A 26174-nucleotide genomic window follows, 5' to 3' on the forward strand; every position below is an offset into this window, starting at 1 on the left:
CAACAGAAAAAGTCCTGAGGTCTTGCGGGTTTCTGCCAAATAAGTCAACATTCGTAAATGTTAGTATTCTAATTTTACTGTTGTTCTGTAAAATAAAAAAAAAAAGTAAGACAAAAATAATAACAATAATTGCAACAGCTCTATTAATACATTTATTGTATTGGGATCTGTAATATTTTTTTTTTTTAATGTTTTAAAATAAATCTCTTCTGCTAAGCAAGGCTGAATTTATTTGTACATTTTAAAAAAAAACAAAAAAACAAAACAAACAAAAAAAAAACAACACATGCCTGATTCAAGAAGGGGGTTTTAAAAATAATCAAAGAATATTATTTTACTTAGTTGTTCTTTTTTACTTAGTAATTTTAAGTTAAATTGTGCTTCGTTGGTAGGCGATTATGTGTACTCGAATGTTAAAAATGTTTAGTGTCAAGTAAATATTTTTAAATTGTTGTTTTGTAATTAATTAAAATACATGGGGGGGAAAAAAAAAACATGAAAAACTGTGTTCGGTAATCGGCCTTTGGCCTTCGGCTCAGTGTTTCATTTTGTTCAGTTTCAGCTTCGGCCAAGAATTTGCATTTTGGTGCATCCCTATACTTCACTGCTATTTTATATGACCATAACGTTTGTTTTTTTTTTTTTTTTTTTTTAAATCTTTTTTTTCCTCCCTCAAATATACCACTGTTTATGGCTCCATTTCACACACCTTGGAATGTTTCCTACATTTTAGTGTTTTATAAACACTAGCAGTTCAATGGAATTAGCCATGTAAAAATAATTTAAGAGTTTTGCTTGTGAAACACAAATTAGACTAAAAAATATCAAAATTGGCAGGCTTGGGATCTCATGTGGTGGGCATAACGGCGACTCCAAGTAAAGAGGAAAAACCCATGGCAGCTGTACTGCACTCTTAATAAAAGCAGACTGTTATCCAGGGGTTGTTCTTTTGTCTGTGTCTTATCTAATATTCATCACTCTTGCCTAATGCCGTTTCAACCACCCTGTTGTTGATTTTGAGAAAAATCCTGGGAAATTGCTGTAGTTTCAATATGAGGCACCTCTTTTTTTTTTTTTTTTTTTGTTTGTTTGTTTATATCTAGGTACATGTAGATGGTCACGTTATCTAGTCTCGCAGTGATAGAGGTGTGTTTTGTTTTTTGTTTTTGTCATGTATTAAGCTAGCAGGAAGTTGCTTGTCCTCATATTACCTCTGGGATCAGAGTGAAAGAAGTTGGAATTCGGGTATGAAAACATTTCTTGTGGTGTAAGTTACAATGAATGGTGTGTGTATAAGCTTGTTTCCTCTCGGTGGCCCCTGTTCTCTATGGTTACGCCTACTGTGTTGTTGAACAGCATCATGGAGTGCATCTCAGGTCATATTTTTTTTCTGTGCATTATTTGGATGTATTTTGATGCTGGTCATTCAGTGATGATTACTGAAGTACCGCAGGGATGACATTTTTCGTTTTTGTAGGCTAAAACCCAAAAATGAGTTGGTTTTAACATCCACTGCAGTCGTTGAATGAGTTTTTGAATAAATTCCTTAACCGAGGTCTGAGATTAAACACAGTCTCAAGATATTTGCTCTTTTCATTCAATGTCATAAAATACATCGTGATTTTGTTTGTTTTTCTTTTAAACTTGTCTTGAAAAAGGCAGTTGCTCCAAGGCTGTAAAAAAAACAAAGCTTTTTATAATCGTGCTCTTTCAGACTATTCACACTTTCAGGAAAATGTTTTACGATAAAGACTGAAAGAGATGTTGGAAATTTGCTTAGGGTGATATGGAAGTCATGCGACCATGATGCAGTTTGTTTAGCCATGTTCATCTTTAATTCTTGCAATTGTATTTAGGTTTCAAAATTCATAAAAGTTGTTCATTCATGAAGGTTAGCGAAAAAAGTGTAATCAACAATTTTCTTCAATAATCCAAAAGCCAGTGCAAAAATCCTGTGTTCGTATCAGGGTGATGCTACCTTCAAGGTTACCCTACAAAAGCGCTCTATATTAACGCTGTCAAAATGCAGCACGCTAAATTAGTTCAGTTCAGCAGTTTTGTTTAATATTATGCTAATGAGCAGCCACAGCAGTGCTCACGATCAGTCTCGTGAGATAGTATTGGCAAGATGATGAAATAACGGAGTGCGATTTTTCACTATATAATTTGTCTGATTACATGGATGTAAGAAGTGGTTCATGGAAAATGCTATCAGAAATTGTCAGCATTCTTAAGTTTCTTCCATGTTCACAATCATTCAACTCTTCCCACATGAAATGTATGAGGCTCTGCTGTAATTTATGCAAACACTTTCTAGCCGAATGTTAAAGTTGCGATACAATGGAAGTAGCAACAAACATTTGCTTCCATATTGTGATGAGTGAAACGGATAATCAAGAAAAAATGCAGAGCAGAGACTTGATTCTGTTCATCAGTTGTTGGTTTGGATGAAGGGAGATGTAAATGTGGGCTTGCAGTCGATTGTAAGAAGGGTTGAGGTTTTAAGCAGACTGAATGATTGGAGAAGTCTGGCATACATCACCAGATTATGACAAGTCCTTCACAATAAGATTAATAAAATGCATTTAGAAAATAGACGATTTTCCATTTCATGAAGACTTCAATACTGGCAATGAAAATGTGTACTAGAAATGAGGTTTCTTAATATTCCGCGACATTTTGAATTAAATTATGAGGTTTGTGTGTCAGTCCTTCATAACATCAAGAGGAAATGAGATGGTTTTTAATACCTTTTTTCTTTATTTACAGAAGTCAGAGGTGGAGAACCACATTTGACGCACTCTCAGCTGCCAGACGTGTGAATCGTAAGTAACTATATAATGTACAGATTTTATCTTCTGTTACTAAAGGAAAATCTGGTTTCAGGTCTTCACTGCCATTCAAAAGGCTGCGTAATCAGAAGTACAGTAAAACAGTAATATATTTAAATTACTCCAGCCATTACTTTATTCTTCAGTGTCAAATTTCAAGTTCTTTAGAAATTATTCTTGTATGTTGATTTGGTTCTTAACAAACATTTCTTATTATCAATGTCGAAACTCGACTGATATCGGAATCGGCCAATAATGGATTTAAATGTACATATCGGCATCTGCCCGATATGAAAAATTATGCCGATATGTCTTGTCGATAAGAGGAATAACTCACGTGCGCTAGCGATTTAGATCACTTAAGCAACGTGGCTCCTTCTTGAAGCAAAGTTTTGCCTGAATGATGATTAGATTTACTGTTTTGGATTTCCTCATTTAATCTGAGAATGCAGAATGAAGCGTTCAGTGTATGCCTCTCCTGGGTCCTAATGCCTGTTTGGTAAAAAGTTTTGATACCGTAGGGGGCGCTGTTGGCCTACTTCTAAAAATAATGAAAGTAAAATACACAAATAACCTTTAGACTGTGTTTCTGATTAAACAAAGCAGTAACCAGTAACTGATGTCATAAAATCATGAGTATGTTTTGATTTTTAAAGGTCAGAAGCTATAGCTTACATATAAGATATGATAGATATAATATATCTAGGTACAAATCCAATATCATGCGTCCCTACTAAATATTTTTATGGAAAAATGTTATGGATTTTTTTTCAGGATTCTTTGAACAGAAGAGTACAGTGTATTTACAATAATTTTTGTAACATTATGCTTGTCTTCACTGCCACCTTTGAATTTAATGGATCCTTGCTAAATAAAAGTATTAATTCCTTTCCAAATTGACTCCAAAATTTGAACAGTAATGTATATCCATATTTTCTTCTAAGATTACTAGACATGCTGTCGTTTCAATTTTTGCTTATGCTTTGGTTTTGAGATTATGGGCAATTTGGTGGCAATTAGCAAATGTTGGTGGAAATTGATTCATCTCAGTGACTTGAATCTTTTCAGTTAGTTTTCCAAGATTTGTTCAGATTAAATACTGAGTGACATCTGATTGGAATTTAGATTTTTTTTTTTTTTTTTTTTTTTTTTTTTGATTTAATTTTCTAAGTGTTGGTTTTAAATCTTAGTGTTAAATTTGCATTGAGAGACTGCGTTTTGAAGCTTCAGATGCTGCACCTTCACAGTTGCTACAAACGCTTTTGATGAGACGAGCAGTCCATTCGGAGCACTTAGAACCATTTGTTGTCTTCTCCCGGATGTGATGGCTGTACCATTCACAGGATGAAAGATAGGAGGAAGAAAATAAAGGTGGAGAGACCCACCCAGCCACCCATTGTCCTTGGTGTTGAAGCAAGGAAGTGAACTTTCACACTTCCCCTCAGTGTCGGTCACAAGACCCACTGTGTGCAGCCCAGATACACGAAAGAGGGGTTTTTGTGAGACAGGCAGCTTCATGTTCAAGGGTCCATGTTTGTTTTTGTGTCTCTGCATTTGCTTGGGGGAGTTCTGTGCTTGGCTGGTCGTGCAGCTGGTTAATAATGTATGTCTCGTCACGCTTTTGTGAATTAAAGGTAAACTGATATGGTGCAGAGGGGGGCAGCTCTTTCATTGATGAATTTTTAAAGAGCTGCACTGCTAGAGGCCACTGGGCTGTTTATAATACCTTGCTTTAAAAAGATGCGCTGAGCTGAAAGAGAGTCCACGGTAAATCGTAAGAGAAACGACAGGGGTAGAAAGAGGCTGACGGCCCCGTAATATGAAATGTTATATATCAGTGATGAATTATACATAAGCTCTGAATGCCGTATGAGCTGCACAGTATTATTTGATAAGTGTGTGTTTTTTATATATAAATCTGCAGGCAGCACAAACAGACTAAAGAGTGTGAATCTCAGAGGGATTCCAGCATATAGTATAGACTAATCCAGTGCGTAAAGGCCACATGAAATCCTGATTGACCCTGTTTGCTTTCTCAATAAAAACTGCTGGTCTTAGTGTTTATCAGTGCACATTATTCTAAATGTATAACAAAACAATACCCCCAGTCAGCAGTCAGTATAATAACCTTTCCTAACTACTATTTTCTGGAAAAAAAAATAACCCAAGTAAACATCATAAACTGAAATTTCTGTAGCAAATCAAATCTGCATAATAACCCTGCCACACTAACATTATTTTACTCTGCATATTGTTGTATTCAGAAATGCATCACATTTTGAAGGTGAAGTGCACGTGTTAATAGTTTCATGTCATCCTCACCATAAACTAATTGCATAGTATATGTGAAAAACACAAAGTGAATCATAGTTTAATATGAGGCATGTTAATATTTGTATTCTCATACACATCATATATTCTTAACTGTGTTAATTATGTTTACTTAGAAATATAAGAACTATTCTTTTGTGCATTATATTTGTTCAATTAGGTTCAAAAATAAAATGCTCACAAAGTGCCAAATGTGGAGTAATTTGCTGGTGACTATGCAGTTAAGTGGTGTAAAAAATTATGGTATAATCCATCTTTCAAAGAAAGCATGTCACAACACAATTTAACATTTAAAAGTAGGTTTATTAAGGAAATCTAACAACCTCTGCCATAGAGATTCTGTCTACATTGGGTGTTCCTTAATGATCTTGCTTTATCGGTTAAGATTTTGCATAAGTGTCTTATGAAAAGCGTGAGAAAATGTTTTTTATTTATTTTTTTTTGTATTGTGAAAATGTTTCCATCTGCATTAAAACCCCTCCAAGTTGTCTTGAATCAGTTAAGGCTAGAATATGCTATGCGTTTTTTTTATTTATTTATTTATTTATTTATTTATTTTTTTTTCCCGTTTGTAGTCTGAAGTAGTTGATGCTAGTTGCTGAAATTCGGAGCCAGTCTGCAGATTTGAGTTGGCAGATTTCAAAGAAAATCATAGAGAATCTATCCAGTCAGAGGATATCAAACATGTTTGACGTTTTGGACCCATTTTAGAACCATTTTACTGCTTATTCACCTACTTGGACTATTCCCTAAAAGCATGTATGTAGCAGAATATGAGACAAACTTTGGGACGTTGCACTTTGTTGCAACCACAACTGTTTCTGAGGAACTACATTGTTTGGTGGAAGGATACTGTTTTTTGTCATTACACTTTATTTGCTCTTTTATTTTGTAAAACCTTACTATGTATATGGAATAACCATTTTATAAAAACAATAAGCCCCATGAAGCCATGGTTTATAGTGAATTTATAACAGCTAAGGGGGGGTTTAGGCACTCTACTTCCTGTTGTGCCTATCAACGCCCCTTAGCTGTTATAAATTCACTGTAAACCACAGCTTCTTGGGGCTTATTGCTTTATTAGCACATATATTATGCAAATTGGGACACAGCACTATTGTTTTGATTTGTAATGTGACTCCTAGCAACAAGGAACACACTTCTGTGTGAGTTTGTTGTGATCAGAATGACTGTAAAGTCCCCATGAAATCAGAGTAATTTTTTTTTTGGCTTTTAGCATGTTTGTCTCAAAGTTATTAAGCTATTGTGCTTCTAAACAATGACAAAATTCACTTTTACAAGATATAAACATTCAAAACTTAGTCTCTAACTTCCACCAATATAGATCAACGATTTTGATGACATCACCCTTTATCAACTTTCAACTTTATCCAATCAAATGCTCTCTAGAATCCAAAGCATCCTGCCTCCTACACTATAAATAGATGCTGAAGCTTTGGCTGAAATTGGTCACTTGTTCACAGAGTTTGTATTTTCTGTATGGTCAATGACATGTAGTGCACTATATAGGGGATAGGGAATGATTTAGAGTGTAAATATGAATTCCCGTTGGGGCGAATAAAGTCTGGTTTCGCTTTGCGTCACACAAACCGGCACAGCGCACACGGTCTGCTGCGGTCCAGAGACACGATAGCACATAGCGCATCATATGCGAGAGTCGACACAGACCACAGAAAGTATTGGACACATTGAATTCTACACAGAATGCTATTTTATGTTGATAATGCGATATGGATAAGATTGTAGCTGTCATATGCTGTCAAATGTGGCTTTACCCAGCTCAACGGCTCTGGTCCAAGCTGTGATATAAACCAAACGCTATTCGCCATTTTAAAAAATGGAGTGGGACTGCTGTATATGTCTCGCCCTGTCTTCCTGTTTCAGTTGAAATTACGTCAACACACAGAATAACGCTGTGTGTTTTAAAGCACTTCAGTGGACCTTTAATGTCTGGTAGTGTGTAATCCTTAGTCATGTAGGCCATGTACACACTGCAGCAAAATTCGGTTTTCAGTTCCCCTTTACTCCTTTAATCGCGTTCTGTACATGCATAATTCACTAAAATAAGGGACTGACAATCGCATTCGACAACTGAATTAACTCCCAAAATATATTGACAGCTGCATTTACAGAAATTCTACACAGTATGTATGAAACTGAACAAGTTAATGACGCATTTAAATGCGTATCAGAAATTTGTCTTTGTCTGTACAGTATGTGAGATGCAAGAAAATAACGGTAAAAGAAGACTTAACATTACCACATTTTGATAGGGCCTAGTTACGCTCACGAGCCCTGCGGTAAAGTGTCAGTGTTGCCAGATCTTCATAGAAAAAAAACAACAAGGACAATCACAAAAAACAATAAAACACCCAAATGCGTTGTTTTATAACACCAGAAAAACATATCTCATATCCACAACAGACCACTTTATTAACTCCATAAAGTGCCTGGCTTTATGAGCTAAGACAAAACAACATGCCTAAAAGCGCTTGTAAATATGAGAACATGGCAACACTAAAAGACAGCGCTCTCTGAAGCAGCCTCCAGAGCATAAACAAAACACAACACATCTATTAGCCGTAGTTTAGTTAAAATTGACAGACAAAAAATGGCTGCTTATTCACTCCCGCAAGATACCGAAATGTTGCTATGGTTAGAAATACGGGAGTGACTATTCTATGTACACATGGAATGGTAATTTACGGGGCTCACTCCCGCATTTAAATGCAGTTGTCACTCCTGAAACTTGCATTGTGTACGTGGCAATAGTGTATGACGGCCAGTTTTCCTCTGTGACAATTTACAAAGTCAGCATTTTAAAATCTGTTCATATTTTAAAAGTTGAGTAGTGTATTCCAGCCTTTACACAACTCCCTACAATGACCCGAATCTCCATCATGCAAGTGTGACTGTCAAACCTAGAACCTCTTCACCAGTGTTTCCCTTTCATTTGGTCTGTTCTTCTATTCATTCCTCTTTAATAATTTAGGCTTTCTCTGTGTGGTTCACAGGAGAGGCCACTGACGGCAGCCATTTAGTCTGCACGACTCCATCGTCCTGCAGTCCAACTGTCCATTTTTAATCAGCCCTGAGCTTTAACCACTACACCACACCACCTCACTTGCAAGTGCAGGTTTGGCCTGTTTGTGGGTTGATGCCACTATGAGTCTGTCATGGATGAGAGCTTTCTGTTCTGTTTGTAGTCCCAGTCGTTCTGACTTCAGCTTGTCTACATCCTTTGTTCTCAGCTTGGCTTAGAGCAGTCAAAGTCTTCAGGGGGTTTTCAAATGAGTTCATCTCTCAGGCTCTTTACAGTAAATGTGATGTAAGATCCATGTAATTTGACTTTAACTGAGATGTAAACACCAAACGCTTGACTTTTCATCTTCATATACTTTATCTGGTAGAGAGGAGTAAATAGACTTGAAAATATTTATTTTTTTTTTTAGAGTACAATTCTTCATTTCATTCAATTCTTACTGATGAAAGTGTGTCAGGAATTTAAAGGAATATTCTGGCCGTTGTATTATTTGTTATTATAGTATTTATAATATATTTTCAGTTTTCACTCGTTTTAAAGTTTTATTTGTAATATAAATAATTTTAACAGAATTAGTTACTTTTAACAATTATTAAAGATTCACATTTCTGCTTTTAAATGCTAAAAAAGTGTATAGTGACAGTAAAGTAATTTATAATGCTATAAAAAGATTTCTATTTCATATAAATGTTGTAAACTTTCTATTCATCAAAGAATCCTGAAAAAGTATCATGGTTTCCACAAAAATATTAAGCAGCCTACTGTTTTCAACCTTTATATTAGAAAATGTTTCTTGAGAACCAAATATGAATATTAGAGTGATCATGTGACACTGACGACTGTGGTAATGGCCTCTATAAGTGGCTATACAGAATATTTATTTATATTGTAATCAGCATTATCCCACAAATGCTATCGTTGATTAACTTTTATTGAACCTGGAATATTCGTTTAAGGCACCTTGGGTATGTTCAGAGAGAGCAGCTTTTCTTGTTTGGTATTTTTAGATCCAGCAATAGGTTTCCCTCTTTCCAGTCCATTGAAAAATGCCCAGTTTTACTCCGGTCAGTATTCTCATTCATGTTTCGGAAACGCTGCTTAAAAACAGGAAATGCATTCAGCGAACAACAGTTAGCCCACCCTGCCTGGCTGTTGTGGTGACAGGAAGCTATGATTTCGATCTGGTGCGCCTGTGCAGGGCATTGTTACCCTGGTTACCCAGTGTTTGGTTAACAACCCCACTAGAGGGCAGTATATACAGATATATACAGGTGCATGTTCTCAACCAGTGCTGTGCAGGTAATATTTAGGCAGTACTGCATTAAAATACCTAATATAATTATAATCTCTGTACTCATGCTGCTTATTTCTGTCACCACTGCTATGCAATTTCTCACACTGCATAACATACAGACTTCACTAAAACAGTTAATAATTTCAGTTTAGTTGTTTTTTTTTTTTTAACTTCAGTTTAAATTCATTTATATATAACCTCATTGATCTTTAATATGAATATTATAGTTGTTTTTTAACAGTCTCAGTTTTTGTTCAGGTTTTGATGGTCAGTAAGACTTCATTTATGTGATTCAAAATACAGTAAGAATTAATACTGTGAGATATATATATATATATATAGTAGTCAACATTTGAAGTGGATCAGAACCTTTTATCAAAGTTGTCTTAAAACCAAAACTATACCCGTTCTTGTCTTAGGACAACTTTTTTGATCCACTTCAAATGTTGACTAGTTCTATAAATAAATAAAATCTAATATATATTTATTTATTTAAATAAATACAGAGTTTCAGGGCAGCTTAACAGAAAATCAAAATGTTAATTATATCATCTTAAAATCGTCATTTCTTGTCGCAATTAGCAGATTAGCGTTGGTCGATAATAGTTCACTTTTTCCAACCATATAAACATCTTTTCTGACATTATACATGTCTGTGGTCACTGGTTCAATTTAATGCATCTTTGCTGAATACAAGTATTAAAAGAATATTCAACAGCAGCTTTTGAATGTTAGTGTGTTTTGTTCATTATCATATTTATATCACTTATAGAGGGAACAACGGTAGTAACACTTGTATGTCTTAATATAACGTAAATGATGTCTCTTACTGAAAAATGTAGTAGAAATCCAATGAAAGATTTACATTAACACATAGTTTTATACATATTTTGGACTATGGGGAGGCGCCATTGTTTCGATTACATGAAATGGTTGCACTCTGAGAGCTATTGGTGCTACAACTTGAAAATGAAAACTTCTTGTGGGGAAAAAACGATGGTACGGCAATTGGTTTAAGCCTATGCTTATATCCTTTGCCACCTATAAGCTCTTTCAGTAGCTGGAGTCATCATAAAAATATTTTATTTTCCGGTGAAAAAAGCATCAGGTAGTGGCAGTAGCTCACCAAGTGCAACCATTTTACGTCATCGACATAATGGCGCCGCTTTTTTTTTAAATAGCATAAATCTTTAATGTGTTTTCTACTACATATTACAGTAAGAGACGTAATTTACATTTTGTTAAGCCATACAAGTTCCCTTTAAATGTATGAAAATGGTTCCAAGCAGGATCCACTGATTGAATGATTCAGTGACTTGAATATACCTGCAGAAGTCTTTATATTCACCTGAATTATTTCATTTTACTCTAGAGAGGGAGTCTAATTTTATTTTCAAACCCTTTTTGCTTTCTTATTGTTGTTGTCCTAACTTATTTAACTGCCACCTAATATCCTGAAACGCTGTTGCTGTCTGTGATGCTCTGAAATCGATCAACCTTCTAATGACTGTAAACCTGTTTAGCTTTAATTCTCATTAACTGGCAGTGTGCATTCATAGATGAGAGAGCAGCGGACACGTTAATGAAATGCCCATCTGTAACAAACTTAATGAGGAGAGGAGAATATCGAACATTGTGTTTGAAGGTATCGCTACTTTTTAATAGAAGGGATGCAATTAGTATTGCAATCAGTATTATTCCCCAGGCCTGCACATGGATTGGAAAAGCTGGCTCAACTTTGAAAGAACCTTTTAAACTTCAGTGAAACTTTATGAACGCTGAATCATTTTCACAACTGAGAAAGGCTCACGTGTTGTTCTGTTCGCATATAAATTACTATGTATGAATGATAGCCAGTTCTAAAAGGCCATGATTTTGCTGTGTTAGGAGTGTCAGGTCATGAATCTTCATACAGGCGTGAGATTGTGCCTCAGTTCGTGCAGGTGTTCGGATGATTCACATTGGCTGCAGCATATTGGCACAGTCTGTCTAATAAATGGCAGGTAATGATCCCCCCCTCTGCTCTTGGCGCTCTCTTGCTGTTGAGCCGCCGCAAACCACTCGTTTTTGATGTTGGCATTAGCAGGTGTGCTTTCATGCCAGCCTGAATACCAGCTGACTGTTAGACTGAAGCCACCCATTCATGCAATTTTGGCACAGGCAATTAATCAAGGGAAATCATATCATGGAAGGTTAGAGGCTCATTTTGTTAATAGAGGAATACGTCCGTGGCATTCTCTGTGGCTATTATATTCTCTTCAGAACAATTTTTAAACTAAGAATTTGCCTAAATTTCATAGTCTAGTCTGTAGGTTGATCAAACAACTAGTCGACTTGCCAGTCTTAAGAGATCAGACAGACCTCACAGGGAGAGTTCAGAAATGGAGCATTCTTGTGTTCAAAACGGCGGAATGAAGAGGAACTAAACGGAACAGAGAATTTGATTTAGAGCAATTTTTCACTTTTTCAACTTTTTTTTATTTATTTTAGATTTTTTTTTTTTTTTTTTTTTTTTTTTTTTTTTTTTTAATGATGCTACAGGGTTCGTACAAGGTGCTTAAAGTGTTATAAAAGTGCGTGTATTTGACTTTAATATTTAAGGCCTGGAAAACCTTTTAAAATGGCAATATTCATGACAAGGTACTTAAAGTGCTTAAATTATTGGAAGACAATGAATCTGTGAAATAATTGTCTAATTTTATGTATGTTTAATATATTTTCACGCAAAATTCAAGTAATTTAAAAAACCAAAATACTTTTCTAGCTTTTTTTACATTTTGACATTGCTTGTAACGATTTTAAAAAGCATGTAGTGATGGGTGAAACGGAGTTGTTTTTTTTTTTTTTTAAGACTCTGAATCAGTTGCATCAACTGCAATCAGTTGCATCGCAAAGCGATTCACTGTTTTGAAGAGCTCCAACTGAATCGTGAATCATTTGGCTTCAGATCGCGTCTTATAAATCATTTGATTTAGATCAGGACTTCGGAGTGGGTTCACAAATCATTTGATTTAGATTGGAACTTTCTTATCGTGAATTATTTGATTCAGATCGGGCATTCAGAGCACGTATTGAAACTCATTTGATTTAGATTGGAACTTTGGAGCAGGTTTGCAAATCTTTTGTTTCACATCGAAACTTTGGAGTGCAGATCACAAATCATTTGATTCAGATCAAGACTTTGGTGCAGGTTTGCAAATTATTTGATTCAGATCAGAACTTCTGAGCGGAATCAGTTCATTCAGATCGGGACTTCGGTGCAGGTTCGCAAATCTTTTTTTTCAGTGCGCGACAGCGTGAGTCGCAAATCATTTATTTCAGATCAGGATTTCGGAGTGGTTTGGTGAATATTTTTGTTTGATTGATTATGATTTTTTTTTTTTTTTTTATTAAACAGTAGAAAACATCAGACTTAAGGTAGTACAGTTACAAATCCCTTACGAAAATAACTCGTGGTTTTAATTTGAAAGAAGTGACTGTTTGATGACTGTGATCTCTGATTCCTGAAAATCAAAAAAGTAGTGCTTGAAAAGTACTTGAAAGTCCTGGAATTTTAGTTCACAGTATCTGTACGAACCCTGATGCTATTCCAGTAAAAAAAATGAACACAAATGAAGATACTTTTGATGGCATCCAAGAGCTTTCTGACCCTGTTTCGACAGCACCGCAGCTACTACGTTCAAGGCCCAGAAAGGTAGTAAGGACATAGATTTAAAAAGTTAATGTGACATCAGTGGTTTAACCTTAATTTTATGAAGCTACAAGAATATTTTTGTACATGTGCACACACAAAAAAACAGAAATATGTCTTTATTTAACAATTTGATAATGAACTAAGGTGTTTAGAATGACAAGAGAGAGTAATGACAGATTTTTCATTTTTGCAAGAACTATCCCTTTAAGAGTCAAGAATTCTTTGCTCTCTGAATATGTTTTTATGCCGTTATGTCATTATATCATTGGCATAAAATGGTCTTAAACTGACATGTTAAAACAATTTGTCCAAAAAAACAAACAAAAAAAAAAAACGGACAGGGATATGATGGTGTCTGGTTTATACGTTAGTCAATCTCAATATGCATAATAATAATAGGTCTAATAATAGGCATAACTGATAGATCTTGCTCCACTAGTTATTTAACAGCTTACTAGTTGATCAGTATGGCTTGTAAACTAACCGTGCTGCATACCAATCACTTTCAGTTTGTCCATATACAGGCTTCTCCTCTCTGGTGTTGTTTACGTCGCATCGAAATTCAGGGTTTATAAAAACCCCTCCAGGTTATTTGGAAATCAAAGGGTGTGTGTCTTAAATTGACCTTGCGTGTCTGTTTTATTAAAGCCTTTTCCTTCATATTCAGCACGCTAGCCACATCTGTCTAAAGGTCATTTGAAGTGGTTGTCTGTGAATGTAAAACCATCCAACAGAACTTTTATCTGGCCAGTTGCCTCTGCACATGGTCAGTTTTTGTTCGCCAGTAGTCTAAACGTGGGATATCAGGCACTGCTGCATTCCTGATTACAGGAAATTGATAACTCTCACCTGGAACAATGACCGTTGTGTAGGTAAAACAATGGTGTAATGTTTTGGGAGCAGTTGCTACCCTATGCCTGGGTTTCCTGATATGGTTCTAGCTAAATGATCCTTTGTTGTTTGTATTTTTACTCCTGACAGCCTTTTGGTCTAATACTTTCTGAAAGAATTTGAAAAAAACTGGTCTGGCTGCTTCATCCTATAACCTATTAGCAAATACTATAGTAGCAAGTTTTTTTTTTTTTTGTTTTTTTTTTGCCAATGAACATTAATAATTGCACATACTTCAAGCTCCTATTCTTAAAGGGGGTCATCGGACGCTAAGTTCACTTTTACATGTTGTTTGAACATTAATGTGTGTTGGCAGTGTATGTACAAATCTACCCTATAATGATAAAAATCCATGCAGTGGTTTTTAATTAATCTGTAAAAATAATATCCCCTTTTTCAAATCGAGCCATTCTCAGATGCCTGTCGGTGTGGCATCACACACAGAGGCCACTCCCACGATAGTTGATTGACATCCTCAGATCGGCTGTAACAGTCTGCCCTCTTTGTTTCGATGCCGGAGCAGGGATGTAAGTTAGACAAGAATATCTCAGATTGAGGTGTTGTGTTTCTGGATATAATAATGAACATAGTGGTCGTCTTTACTCCCGACATTTACATTTACTCCCGACATCTGAGCTGCTAAAGATGCAGTAGATTACATTTGTTTGTGAAGGGAGTGCGCCTCCCGATTTACATATATCCGTCTATGTTCCCGCGAATCATTCATGATCCACCTTCACTTACAGCTGAAGTGAGTATAAGGGTTTTTTTATGAATCTTTGCGATCGCCTTTCCTAATAATGTGCTAGTTAGCAAGTTTAGTGGCTAAATGCGGCTAAAGTAAACGGGTTCGTCTCTCCACAGAGAGAAGAGAGGGGCGGGGCGAGCAGAGCTCATTTGCATTTAAAGCAGCCACGACCAGAATGAGATGATTTTTGCAGAGCTTATTTTGGCAAGGTAAAAAGGGTGTTGTTTTACACAACCGTTGAGAGCCAAAGTATATTCTAGACTTTTCATTAAGACCCTAAAGAATCATATCAACTTGTGGAAAATGGGCATCCAATGACCCCTTTAATTATTTACCGTTGGTACATAACTCATCTCATACTGTTAAGGAGGTATGGAAAACTGACATGTTGTTCCAAACCTGTATGACTTTTTTTTTTTTTTTTTTTTTTTTTTTTTAAGACATTTTGAGAAATGTTTCTCTTTGTTCATAATTTTTAAATTAGTTGTAACAAAGTTGCAACCAAATCCTTATCGTAAAGGTTGGAGTGATTTGAGGGTGAATAAATGAGAGAAGTTACATTTTTGGGTGAACTGTTTAAGGAGTTTGAGAGGTGTGGGATCAAAACGTAATAGATTTTCTTTGTTGACGGGAGTACACAAGCCATGTTTATGAGGTGGGCACTTTTGACTTGGGCTGATAAGGAACCAGCTAGCAACAACTAAGAACACCCTAACAAATTTTCGCCAGGAAGTGTAAGAATCAAGTTATTTGCTCTAGATATCTTTTTATTGTCCAATTTGCTTTTTTTCCCCAAGTACCTTTTTTCATTGTCACATTCCATCCTGTTATCGAACGCCTTTCACCTTTCCTTATACTTGTTTATAGAGTAATCTGAAGTTCTCTTCCTGTCCCTCTCTGTCTGTCTCTCAGTGAAATCCACACTTTCAGACCTTGGATCACACCGGATCGATGTGAAAGCAGGGAGCTGACACAGTGAAAAGCAATATTCATAAATAATGTACACTGAACACAGCATGATCTTTCACCTCTTTTCTCAGTCCTTCTGCAGACAAACTGTTTGCCATCACATCTTTCAATTGTTAATCTGAACTCAGAGTCAGTTTATTTCTTTTTATTTTTTTATTTCTTTTTTTTTTTTTTTTTTTTTTTTTGTGGTGAAACACAACTACCAATAGGTCTTTCTCTTCTGTATTTGTGTGTAACAGATAATTAAAAAAGAACAAGTGGAGAGCAAGGACTTTGTTTCTGAGCATTCATTTTTTATTTGGATTTTAAGATTTAGGAAGTTGCACTCAAAAGTGTGAAGGTTTAAGTAGACAAAATGTTTGGAGAAGTTCTGCATATGTTGCCAGAGAAGAATCTGACATTTTCACCTGAAGATCCAATTTCATTTTGATTAATATTAAAAAAATTATGCACAAATGAGTAGTTTACAGTAAGATCCATATAATGCATTTAGACAGTAGTAATGTTGTGTCATTTATAGTGTACTTTTTCCTTTTTCTTAGCGGTCAATCAATCAATTGACCACCGTTTTTCATCGTCCAATATTTCTGAATCCTGTAATTGGTGTTTGGCCAATCCTGCTTAATATCAGTGCCGATCTTTATATATACACAGCCAAAAGTTTTTGAACAGTATGATTTTTAATGTTTAAAAAAAGTCTCTTCTGCTCACCAAGCCTCCATTTATTTGATCAAAAGTACAGCAAAAACTGCAAAATTTTGAAGTATTTTTACTATTTAAAATAACTTTTCTATTTAAATATTTTAAAATGTAATTTATTCTTGTGATCAAAGTTAAAATTTCAGCATCATTACTCGATCAGTGTCACATGATCGTTCAGAAATCATTCTAATATGCTGATTTGCTGTTCAGGAAACATTTTTTTTAGGATTCGGTGAATCGAAAGATCATCAGCATTTATTTGAAATAATCAAAAGCTTTTGTGATGTTATACACTATACCATTCAAAAGATTAGAGTCAGTTATTTATTTATTTATTTATTTATGGGGGAAAGAAATTATAGAATAGTAAAAATATTACTATAAATATAATAATAAATATATTTCTTAAAAAAAAAAAAACTTCTTAAGGACTTCTTAAAAAAAAAAAAAACATTCGAAATCTTACTGTTCAAAAACTTTTGACTGGTAGTGATTTATATATATGAAATTGAAATATATATATTATCTTTTGCTGTATGCTATTCCAATGAATAACCGCTTACCAACCACAAACCCAACATAACTGCTAAGAAAGGGTGAATTATTGTCAGCAGTCTTAACTTCACAGATTAAATATTGTGATTGGTATCGATATTGGATGATATTGGTGTCAGTGATTTGGTACTGCCTCAGGGGGTCGACCTATTTGTATTTTTCAGGGCCCATGCTGATACATATAATTACAGATCAAGCAGACCGATAACTGTTTTTTTTTTTTTTTTTTTTTTTTTTTTAAACCGATATATATTTCTGCTGTTAAAAAAAACAAAATCTTTAAATGCTTTTAATTGTATCGGCAAATCGGTTTTGAAAATGACCGATACCAATAACCCTAACAATGCTTACTATCGGCGCCGATAATCGGTGGACCCCAACTCCACTGTTGTTTGTAGCATGTATGCGTTGTGTTTAATACAACTTAGGTATGTCATGTAAATCATCAGTGGCATGCAGCAAATTAGAAAAAAGCAGAAAATAATTGAACTCTTCTTTTAAGTTTGTAAAACAACAGTTTATGTACTCACAAAGGAAGTCCTTGGAAGCACGGCATTGCAGAGGTGTAATGATTTGTCAAAATAAGAATAGAATTGCTGACTAACTGTGCAAGGTTACACTGTATATCCAATATTTCAACTCTTGTCATGACCGTGTGAAGACAGTAAATGTAGGAACTTGCGCAAATCTTTAAGGTTACTAGACTTGTCATAACTATCCATTAAATACTGTTTATACAGAGCAAACTCCACCCACGGGAATTGCGTTGAATGTATAACTAGGCATCAATCTTTTTAAAAGCACTTAAAAAACAATTTAGACATCTTAACAGCTCAAATAACACATTTTGCATGGAAGAATTATTGTAAATGCTTTAACAAAAATGCAAGCTGCACTTTTCGGCTTTTAAACCCATCTGTATAGCTTCTCAATTGACTTCCATTTTAAGTGCATTAGAATACTAAATTATTTTCTGTGGCAATCGACAGCATTTTAGAGATGCAGCTTAACTTGCATCGAACCCTTAGCATACGTTTTAAATATATTGCTTTCTCCTCATTTAAAATGCTACCGCTCTGTTTTTATAGAGGAGGTTAAGACTTTTCAACTGTCTTGAGATTATTGCATTGTCCTATAAAAAATTGTGCTGGATGCTGCATGCCTTTGATATCATTATGCCAGCCAGATGAAACCCCACTGTTGAGACTGACTTTCTCTTTTTGTTTTATCTCTGATTGTGTCATGGTTGGGAGAATGAATGAGTTTCTGTCTGTGTTGCTGGGCTTGGTTGATTCGGTTCATTTACTCCGGCAACAGGGCTAAAGATTCCACAGAGAATACACCGAGTGTAATGAATCAGTGTCAAGACTTCTTATAGTAAAGCCCCATGTTTCTGTCAGTGAGGAGTTTTACTTCAGAACCCTGTTTTGTTGGGGTAAGCAGATCTAGCAGGTGTTTGAAGGAAAGGAAACGGGTGGTAGGAAAGATAATTTATTTTAAGGCCTATTCATAAGTGACAACTAATTTGACCCAATCCATTAGCGCCAAACCTTTCTCTCTCTCTCCAAAAAAAAAAAAAAATCACGCCTACATGTGAAATGCACTATGGAAGTTATTTGCACCTTGAAGCGATAACTGCAGTTCATTTCCAGGCTGGTGGAGCTGTGGACGTCCATGCATGTCCTCTGCACGCTTGGCTGATTGCACCTGACTTTCTGAATACTGAGCGGATAGTCTCTTGCGGTGACCACATCTTGTCATGGAAGCAGCTGGTGTGGACTGAAAAATCGAATCACGATTCAACACATTTCCCAACAGAACCAGTACAGACTTGTCTAAGGTGGCAGTCAGAGTTCATGACTGTGTTTGGTCACTTTGCAAAATAAAGTGGTTGTGTTCGTTCTCACATTTCAGACTGGTTCTGTTTGAATCTTTACGATTTGAACTATTTGATCCCATCATGGATGCCTATAAGGCACGTGCCCTTTTTGATATTTGTTACGACGAAATGTGAATCGTCCTGATTATACTTTCCTATTTTTAGTTTGCTGGCTGGTTGCCTGGAGCTTCATATGCCCACTTCTGAGACACCACTGCACCTTGCAATATCTTCCCCCTCCATTTCCTCAGCCAATGGGGTGATCCCAACAGTGGAATCTCTTTATCATCTGTCATATTATTCGCTGATGAGTCAGGCGATTTGCATATCTCCCGCAAGGCCCAAGGGAGCCCGGTCTGTTCGCTAATCAGGTTGGATACGTGAGATTAGGTGAGGGAGCTCAACATTTTGATAGATAAGGTTAGGTTGGAGAAGGACTGCCATGATGTGTTTGGGCTAAAGATGCTTTGTTCTGGCAGAATTGCCTCTGAATTGCCTCCATTTAGTTTTGCCTATAGCCTGTCAGCACTTTTATCTGTGTTATTTCTTTCCTAGTTTTCTAAATTGGCTAAGTAATAAGGCCTCCTGCAAAATGTGGATGTTGATCTCTTTTACTTGACCTTTTGCTGTGGAGTAATTTTATTTTAAGTGTTAGTTCACCTAAAAATGAAAATTGTCATTAATTACTTATCGTCATGTCGTTGTAAACCTGAGAGACCTTTGTTGATCTTTGGAATACAAATTAAGATATTTTTGATAATTTGTGAGCTTTCTGACCCTCAAAAGACAGCAAAGTAACTACCATGTTCAAATGTCAAAAGGCTATTGGTGCTGACCACATCGAATATTTTATCAGTGTTGTTGACTGTTAAAGGTCAGAAAGCATTTGGATTTCATCAAAAAATCTTAATTTGTTTTACGAAGATAGACGAAGGTCTTACAGGTTTGGAATGAGAGTAATTAACAACAACTTTCGTTTTTGGGTGAACTATCCAACACACTAACTCGTCACACACTTTTTGACGCACAGGGTAAACCCTTGGCGTAATTTTTTGACGTGCAGGGTTCTCTGTTGCTTTAAATAAGAAACCCTTGGCGTATAATCAAATTATATATTGAGTAATCATTTTGCCATTTATTGCATATATGTTGGGATTTTTTTTTTTTTTTTTTTATTCTTTATTTTTCTCCAGTGTAAACAGTCGCAACAGTTTTATTTACATTACACCGTTTACACATTTATGACCACATAACCCATCCCCTGCCCCCAAACCTAACGATTTGTCAAGAAAACACAGGATATAACAGGCAAATACAACTACATTCATAGTTTATTAAAACAATATTAGTATTCCAAGTCTTCTGAAGCAAAGCAATTGATTTGTGAGAGGAATAGACGCCTCTATCCGCCGTAAAGCTCATCCTGTGTGCTGTAGTCTGTGTGCGAGTTCAAAAAATGCTGCCAGAAGAAGTGATACGTCAGCTTTGGTTGAGAAATGCCATTGGCTCTTGTGTGTCTCGTGACCGCTCACGTCATGCTAATGTTCGGGAGTATCTTTTTGAATGAGATGTGAGCACGTTAACGGAGCGGAATCATTTTTAGCCATTAAAACCTTATGTATTACTCTCTTCTTTGCATATAGATATCGTATGGCTTCCGAAGACTCGGAATGCAACAGGACTTGTTTGTAATGTTTTAATACTGCTTGTTTATGGTCATTTTTTGCGATTACGTGTGACTGTACTTGTATTTGCCTGTTACGTGTTTTATATTGTCTAGAAGTGGGTAGGTTTAGGGTGGGGGTGGGCTTAGGTGCTCCAATGAAAGTATAACTTTATATAAAATTTTCTATTTTTATGCATGCAAGACCATTAAATTAAGACAAACTGAAAACGATGAAGGACCCTGCATGTAGAAAAGTGATGCTAAAGGGGTACCCTGTGTGTTAAAAAATATAACTTGCCCAGAATGAGAACATGTTGAACTATTACTTTAAGTAATTTCTAATCAAATTCTTCATTTGTTTAATAGACTCTATTATAATCCCTCCTACAGTAGGTGACAGACAATCATAAACTTGCTTGGCACTGGAACAAGGTAGAGACATTATTGGTAATTTGGTTTGGAAACAATTCTTAGGAAGATTAGCACTTACTGCATTAGAACAGAGAGCTGTGACCATATTTGGAATGAAAACCTTGCATACTTCATGGAATATGTACTGTATACTTCAATCTGTTTTTAAAAATAGAATTTGAAACTGTGTCTGACGCTAACATACTCTATTGTTACATAACATTTGGCATGATTCAGAAAATGTCTTTCAATAATCTCCACATAAATGTCATTCCTTTGTGTCTAATCCAAGTTTTCTGTTAAAATTAATTTTTTGGCTGTCCGCTCGAATAATGAATCATGAAAGAAGTTATGCAATCCGTTATAGCTTCTGGTCTATTCGTCACACAGAAAATAAAGTCGAGGACATTACATTGTTAGATATAACATTCCACAGAGAGCTATGCTTGATGGTATACTGCACTTTTATTAATGTTACACTGTGCACAATACAAATTCTTCATACAAATTAGTCCTGCGGTACTGTAATATTCTGAACACGCTGTAACAGTGTTATACTAAACTATAAAACCAGAGACTGCTTTGTAACTAGAGGCAGTCCTGCTGTTGAGATTAGTGTGAGGAGGAGAGACGGAGGGAGGGGCTTCCAGAGCTGCTGTTCATCGAGATGCTCGGAAGAGAGGACTGTGTCAGAACGAGGGAGGGGGTGGGAGAGAGAAGGAAGAGATGCAGCTTCATCACAAGCAATTGAGGGAAGTGCTGGGAGGGTAAGCTTGGCCTGTTTGAGAGAGATGCTCTCTGACTACCTGTGCCGGAGTCGTCTGAGGATCATCACCCACCTGCAGGAACTACTGAATCTTCAGGCTCTGCATTACAGGCATGGCCAAGCTTCCAGCACTTGAAGGAGCCACAAAGGTATCTTCCCCACCCTGAGCTACTAAGTATTGAAAGGAGGAAGACTTGATCTGGAAAACTGTCCTCGTGTGAACTCTCAAACGGTTGTCTTCTCAACTGTCCCAGGGACGCCCTCTAGAACTGAGGAGAGAGTCTGTGTACCTGAGACATCCTTGGCTCTGACTTTACTTTCCATGGCAGTTTTCCTCCTGGAACTGCTGGAACTTGCTTTTTTGACGCAACCACTTGTGACTCAAACTCTGCTCCCGGTCTGTCACTTAAGCTGACAGCACGCTCTTTCAAAGTGAGGGCTGCTGATTACTGAGAACCTCTCTTTCACCTGGGCTTGAGTCATCGGTCTTCTCCTCGTTCAACCTTTTTTGGGTTTCTGATGAGCAAGTCAATGTGTGGTTGTGGCTGCAGCATCATCTCGTCGCTGATGAAGAGGCTTGGCCGCTCTGCTTGTTGCTCAGACCTGCTGTCCTGCAGTCACACTTCTGAGCACCTGCAGCGCCTGGCTACTGGCTGCCCACCTCAGCACAAGGTAACCTCCAGCTAAAACCAAAATTTGTAGTGGTGTGGCAGAAGTGTTTGAAATTTGTTCTGTGAACTTGGTTTTTACCCAAGTTCTTGGTTTTGTAGACTAGTTTCAAGAGCTATGGATAGGGTAGACTAGGGGACAACTGATGTATTTTTCAGGGCTGATGGCGTTAACGATTATTAGATCAAGAACCGATATTGATCTATATCTCTGGTGTAAAAATCTCTGGTCAAAATTAAGAATAACAAGGGCTGTGACAAAAAGCTATCGTTAATTACTTTAAAATGATTTTATTGGCAAATTGGTTTTGAAAATGACCAATACCCGGTAACCATAAAAATGCTTAATATCGGCCATATCGATAATGAGTCGACTTCTACAATAGATGCCATATTTGATGACAGTGAGGCTTTGAGTATAGATGTGCTTGTCTGTTCAATGGGTTATTTTATTCTGTACTTCAATGTTGGTAGTTTAACTGATGAAAAAATGGAAATTTGTCATTCCAAAAACTTCCACTGTTGTGGAAAGAACGGGTGGAGAGTATTTGAGGTGACCTTAGTCATTTGTCATTTCCAGCCTCGTTTTCATTAGTCAACCCAGACTAAGGTCAAGAAGGCCAACATGATGCACAGTCTCAAAGTTGGTCCGTTTCTGGATTGCGTCACAGATTTCTAATTAGCTATATGTTCAGAACAATGTACTTTTTATGGTGGAAGCATTCTGAGAAAGGAGCTGTTAGCCGTGTCTTGATGAAGATTTCAGTCTGTCTGGATCAGCACAGCGGGACTGACCTTGCAGTAGTGTCTCCATTGTTATTTGGCCATTAGAGGGACCGGAGAGACCATGCAAGCACACTGCAGTAATTGATTTTGTAATGGAACCAGGTGATTTAATGGCTGTCTTGCTACCTTGACAACCATAGAGCTGTCTTTGAACCGACATGCATTCTTAATGGACATCTGTTAAAGGCTGTCTGCAGCTGATTTTTAGTTTGCTGCTTTTGAAGAGAGTTTTGAACAGAACAATTTGCTCGCAATGAAGATGAGTGGAATACGAGGTCATGAACCCTCATACGTGACCTATAGTCAATATCACCTGTTCTGATTGTTGAACAGTACTGCCAGTCTTAAAAAGCACTGGCTCTGGGCTGCTCACTTTCCACAAGATTGATCTGGTGCATCTTGGGGAAATATTTATGCCCCAGCAAATGAGAAAGTATTATGAAAGGAAAAAAGCTTTTGCAGCTTCTCTTATGTAATTCTAAGTATATTGCAAGATTAACTTTTGACATCAGTTATTTGGTCTCTCATTTTACAAAACGCACAATCATTTAATTTTTGCAGGGGAAAATGTTTTATTTCTACTTTCCAATTTTTAGTCAGACGTTTATTATTAAAGTAGCAAACTTTTCTGAAGTGTAGTGTGCTTGTGTACTTTACAGTTCACTTCTAGAATAAATATTTAAAGATAATATACTCACCCTGTTGTTATCCAAGATGTTCATGCCTTTGTTTCTTCAGTCGTAAAGAAATTGTTTTTTGAGGGGAAAAAAATTCAGGAATTATCTCCATATAGTGGACTTCAGTGGTGTCTGCAAGTTTGAACGTCCAAAATGCAGTTTAAATGCAGCTTCAAAAGGCTCTAAACAATCCCAGCATGGAATAAGCGTCTTATCTAGTGAAACGATTGGTTAATTTAAAAAAACAACAACAAAAATTAGATATTTTTTAACCTCAAATGCTCATCTTGTCTAGCTCTGCGATGCACATGTGTACTGTGTAATCTGGGTCAATACAGTTAGGGTATGTCGAAAAACTCCCATCTCTTCTTCTCCTCCAACCTCAAAATCATCCTACATCGCCGTTTGACCTTCTTTTTTTTTTGTTTGTTTTTTTTTTTTTTTTTTTTTTTTGGTAAGGGGCATTTTGACCTCCTTTGCACATTCACTTTGTAAACACTGGGTCAGTACTTCTGCAGCGATAAAGGATGATTTTGAAGTTGGATGAGAAAATGTGATTGGATTTTTTTTCGACATACCCTAACTGTATTGACCCGGATTACACAGAACACGCATGTGCATGGCAGAGCTAGACAAGACGAGCATTTGAGGTTAAAAAGTTTTTTCTTTTTTAGAAAATGACCAATCGTTTCGCTAGATAAGATCATTACCTTGGCTGGGATCGTTTAGAGCCCTTTGAAGCTGCATTTTGGACGTTCAACCTTGCGGGCACCATTGAAGTCCACTATATGGAGAAAATTCCTGAAATGTTTTCCTCAAAAAACTTAATTTCTTTACAACTGAAGAAAGAAAGACATGAACATCTTGGATGACAACGGGTTGAGTACATTATCTGTACATTTTTGTTGTGGAAGTGAACTTCTCCTTTAAGCCTTGGTACCTAATAGCACACACAGTACCAAATTCTTCCTTGTAGTCACAAAAACTGCACATAAAGGAGTGTTCAATGCAATGCTGATTGGAAAGGCAGGAAGGGCGATTCGCTTTCATGCTATTTGTCTTACTCCCTGTGGCTTTCTGATTGCTATGTAGGCAGGTAGTGGTTTTCTCTCTCTGGGTGAGGCGATGCTCCATCCTGGGTAAGCCTTGTCTTGAAGGGTTGGGTTACTTCTTTTCAAACTGATCTGGATCCTTTCATGGCTCTGGTATTGATTAATACCTTCCTCAAAGAAACGTAGACTCAAGGGCAAAAAGGAGACATTAGTCTCGTATTTATAGAATTACCAGACTGATTGTGTCCTAGACTCTGCTATTGCTCCCTGTGACTGCTGAAAAAGTTTAATTACATAGATTAGCATCCTCTGTAATATCGCACATTAACACGGGGCGTCATGATAAAGCTAATTGCTTAGCTGGCAGGAAGTTTTATTCAGGCTTTGAGCCCTGTGAATTGTCGTTTTGACACTAGGCAAATTTGAGATGCTAAATTGGGTGTGCTTTTGTCACTTGTCTATCAGTTATAAGTAATGACTGGGGTCGTTTGACTTGCTTTTGCAAGCTTTGTCTCGCACAAAGGCTAAACTATTTTGTATTAATGAAAAACTAGACTAGTTTGTCTCCCCAACATCCATGTTTGGTGGATGTTTGCAGTTGTTGTTTTAGGGAGAGAGATTATTCTTGTGTGTCATACTACATATTCACCACCTGGAAATACTTAGTTTAGTTCAACCAAAGATTAAAATGGTCATTCTTATATTCCAACCCCCAAAGACTTTTGCTCATCATCAATATTTCTACATGATCCCAGCCGAGAAATAAGGGTCTTGTCTAGTGAAAAAATCGATAGATTAGTCAGGTACAGCATTAAAAGTAAAACTTCAACCTTGGATTTCTAACGCCTCAGATCTATAGGAAGGCTATGCAGAGTTTTTGAAGGTACGGTTTCTTTACATCCACTGACAGAGCAACTGAGTCTTATTCGGACAGGACTAGCTTTCCAGGGGGACATTAGAAAAATTTGTGTTTCACAGATGTACTTTGCAGTTTTAATCCCGTGCGAATCTGCCAAGTCTGTGTTTTTCTCACACACCCTCCGTGACAATTTCAGAGCAAATTGCCTACTGTTTTTCGGCAAACTGAATGGTCCTTTGAGAAATCTAATCCCGTCTGAATGTGAAAGTCTGTGTTTGCTGATACTGTATTATCCCAACGCGTCTTCTCATGTGTTTTTTTGGCATGTCTG

The 26174-nt window shown here is 36.5% G+C and overlaps 1 protein-coding gene across 1 annotated transcript in view; it reads left to right on the forward strand.

Moving 5' to 3' along the window:
* Positions 1-26174, forward strand: part of fbxw7 (F-box and WD repeat domain containing 7) — a 193978-nt gene that overhangs the window by 37392 nt on the left and 130412 nt on the right. The window contains exon 2 of the mRNA XM_051107310.1: positions 2770-2825. The gene's annotated coding sequence lies outside the window, so the exon portion shown is untranslated. The remainder of the gene's footprint in view (positions 1-2769; positions 2826-26174) is intronic.

The sequence above is a fragment of the Labeo rohita genome, chromosome 1 (genome assembly GCF_022985175.1).
Source record: "Labeo rohita strain BAU-BD-2019 chromosome 1, IGBB_LRoh.1.0, whole genome shotgun sequence".
Taxonomy (NCBI): Eukaryota; Metazoa; Chordata; class Actinopteri; order Cypriniformes; family Cyprinidae; genus Labeo; species Labeo rohita.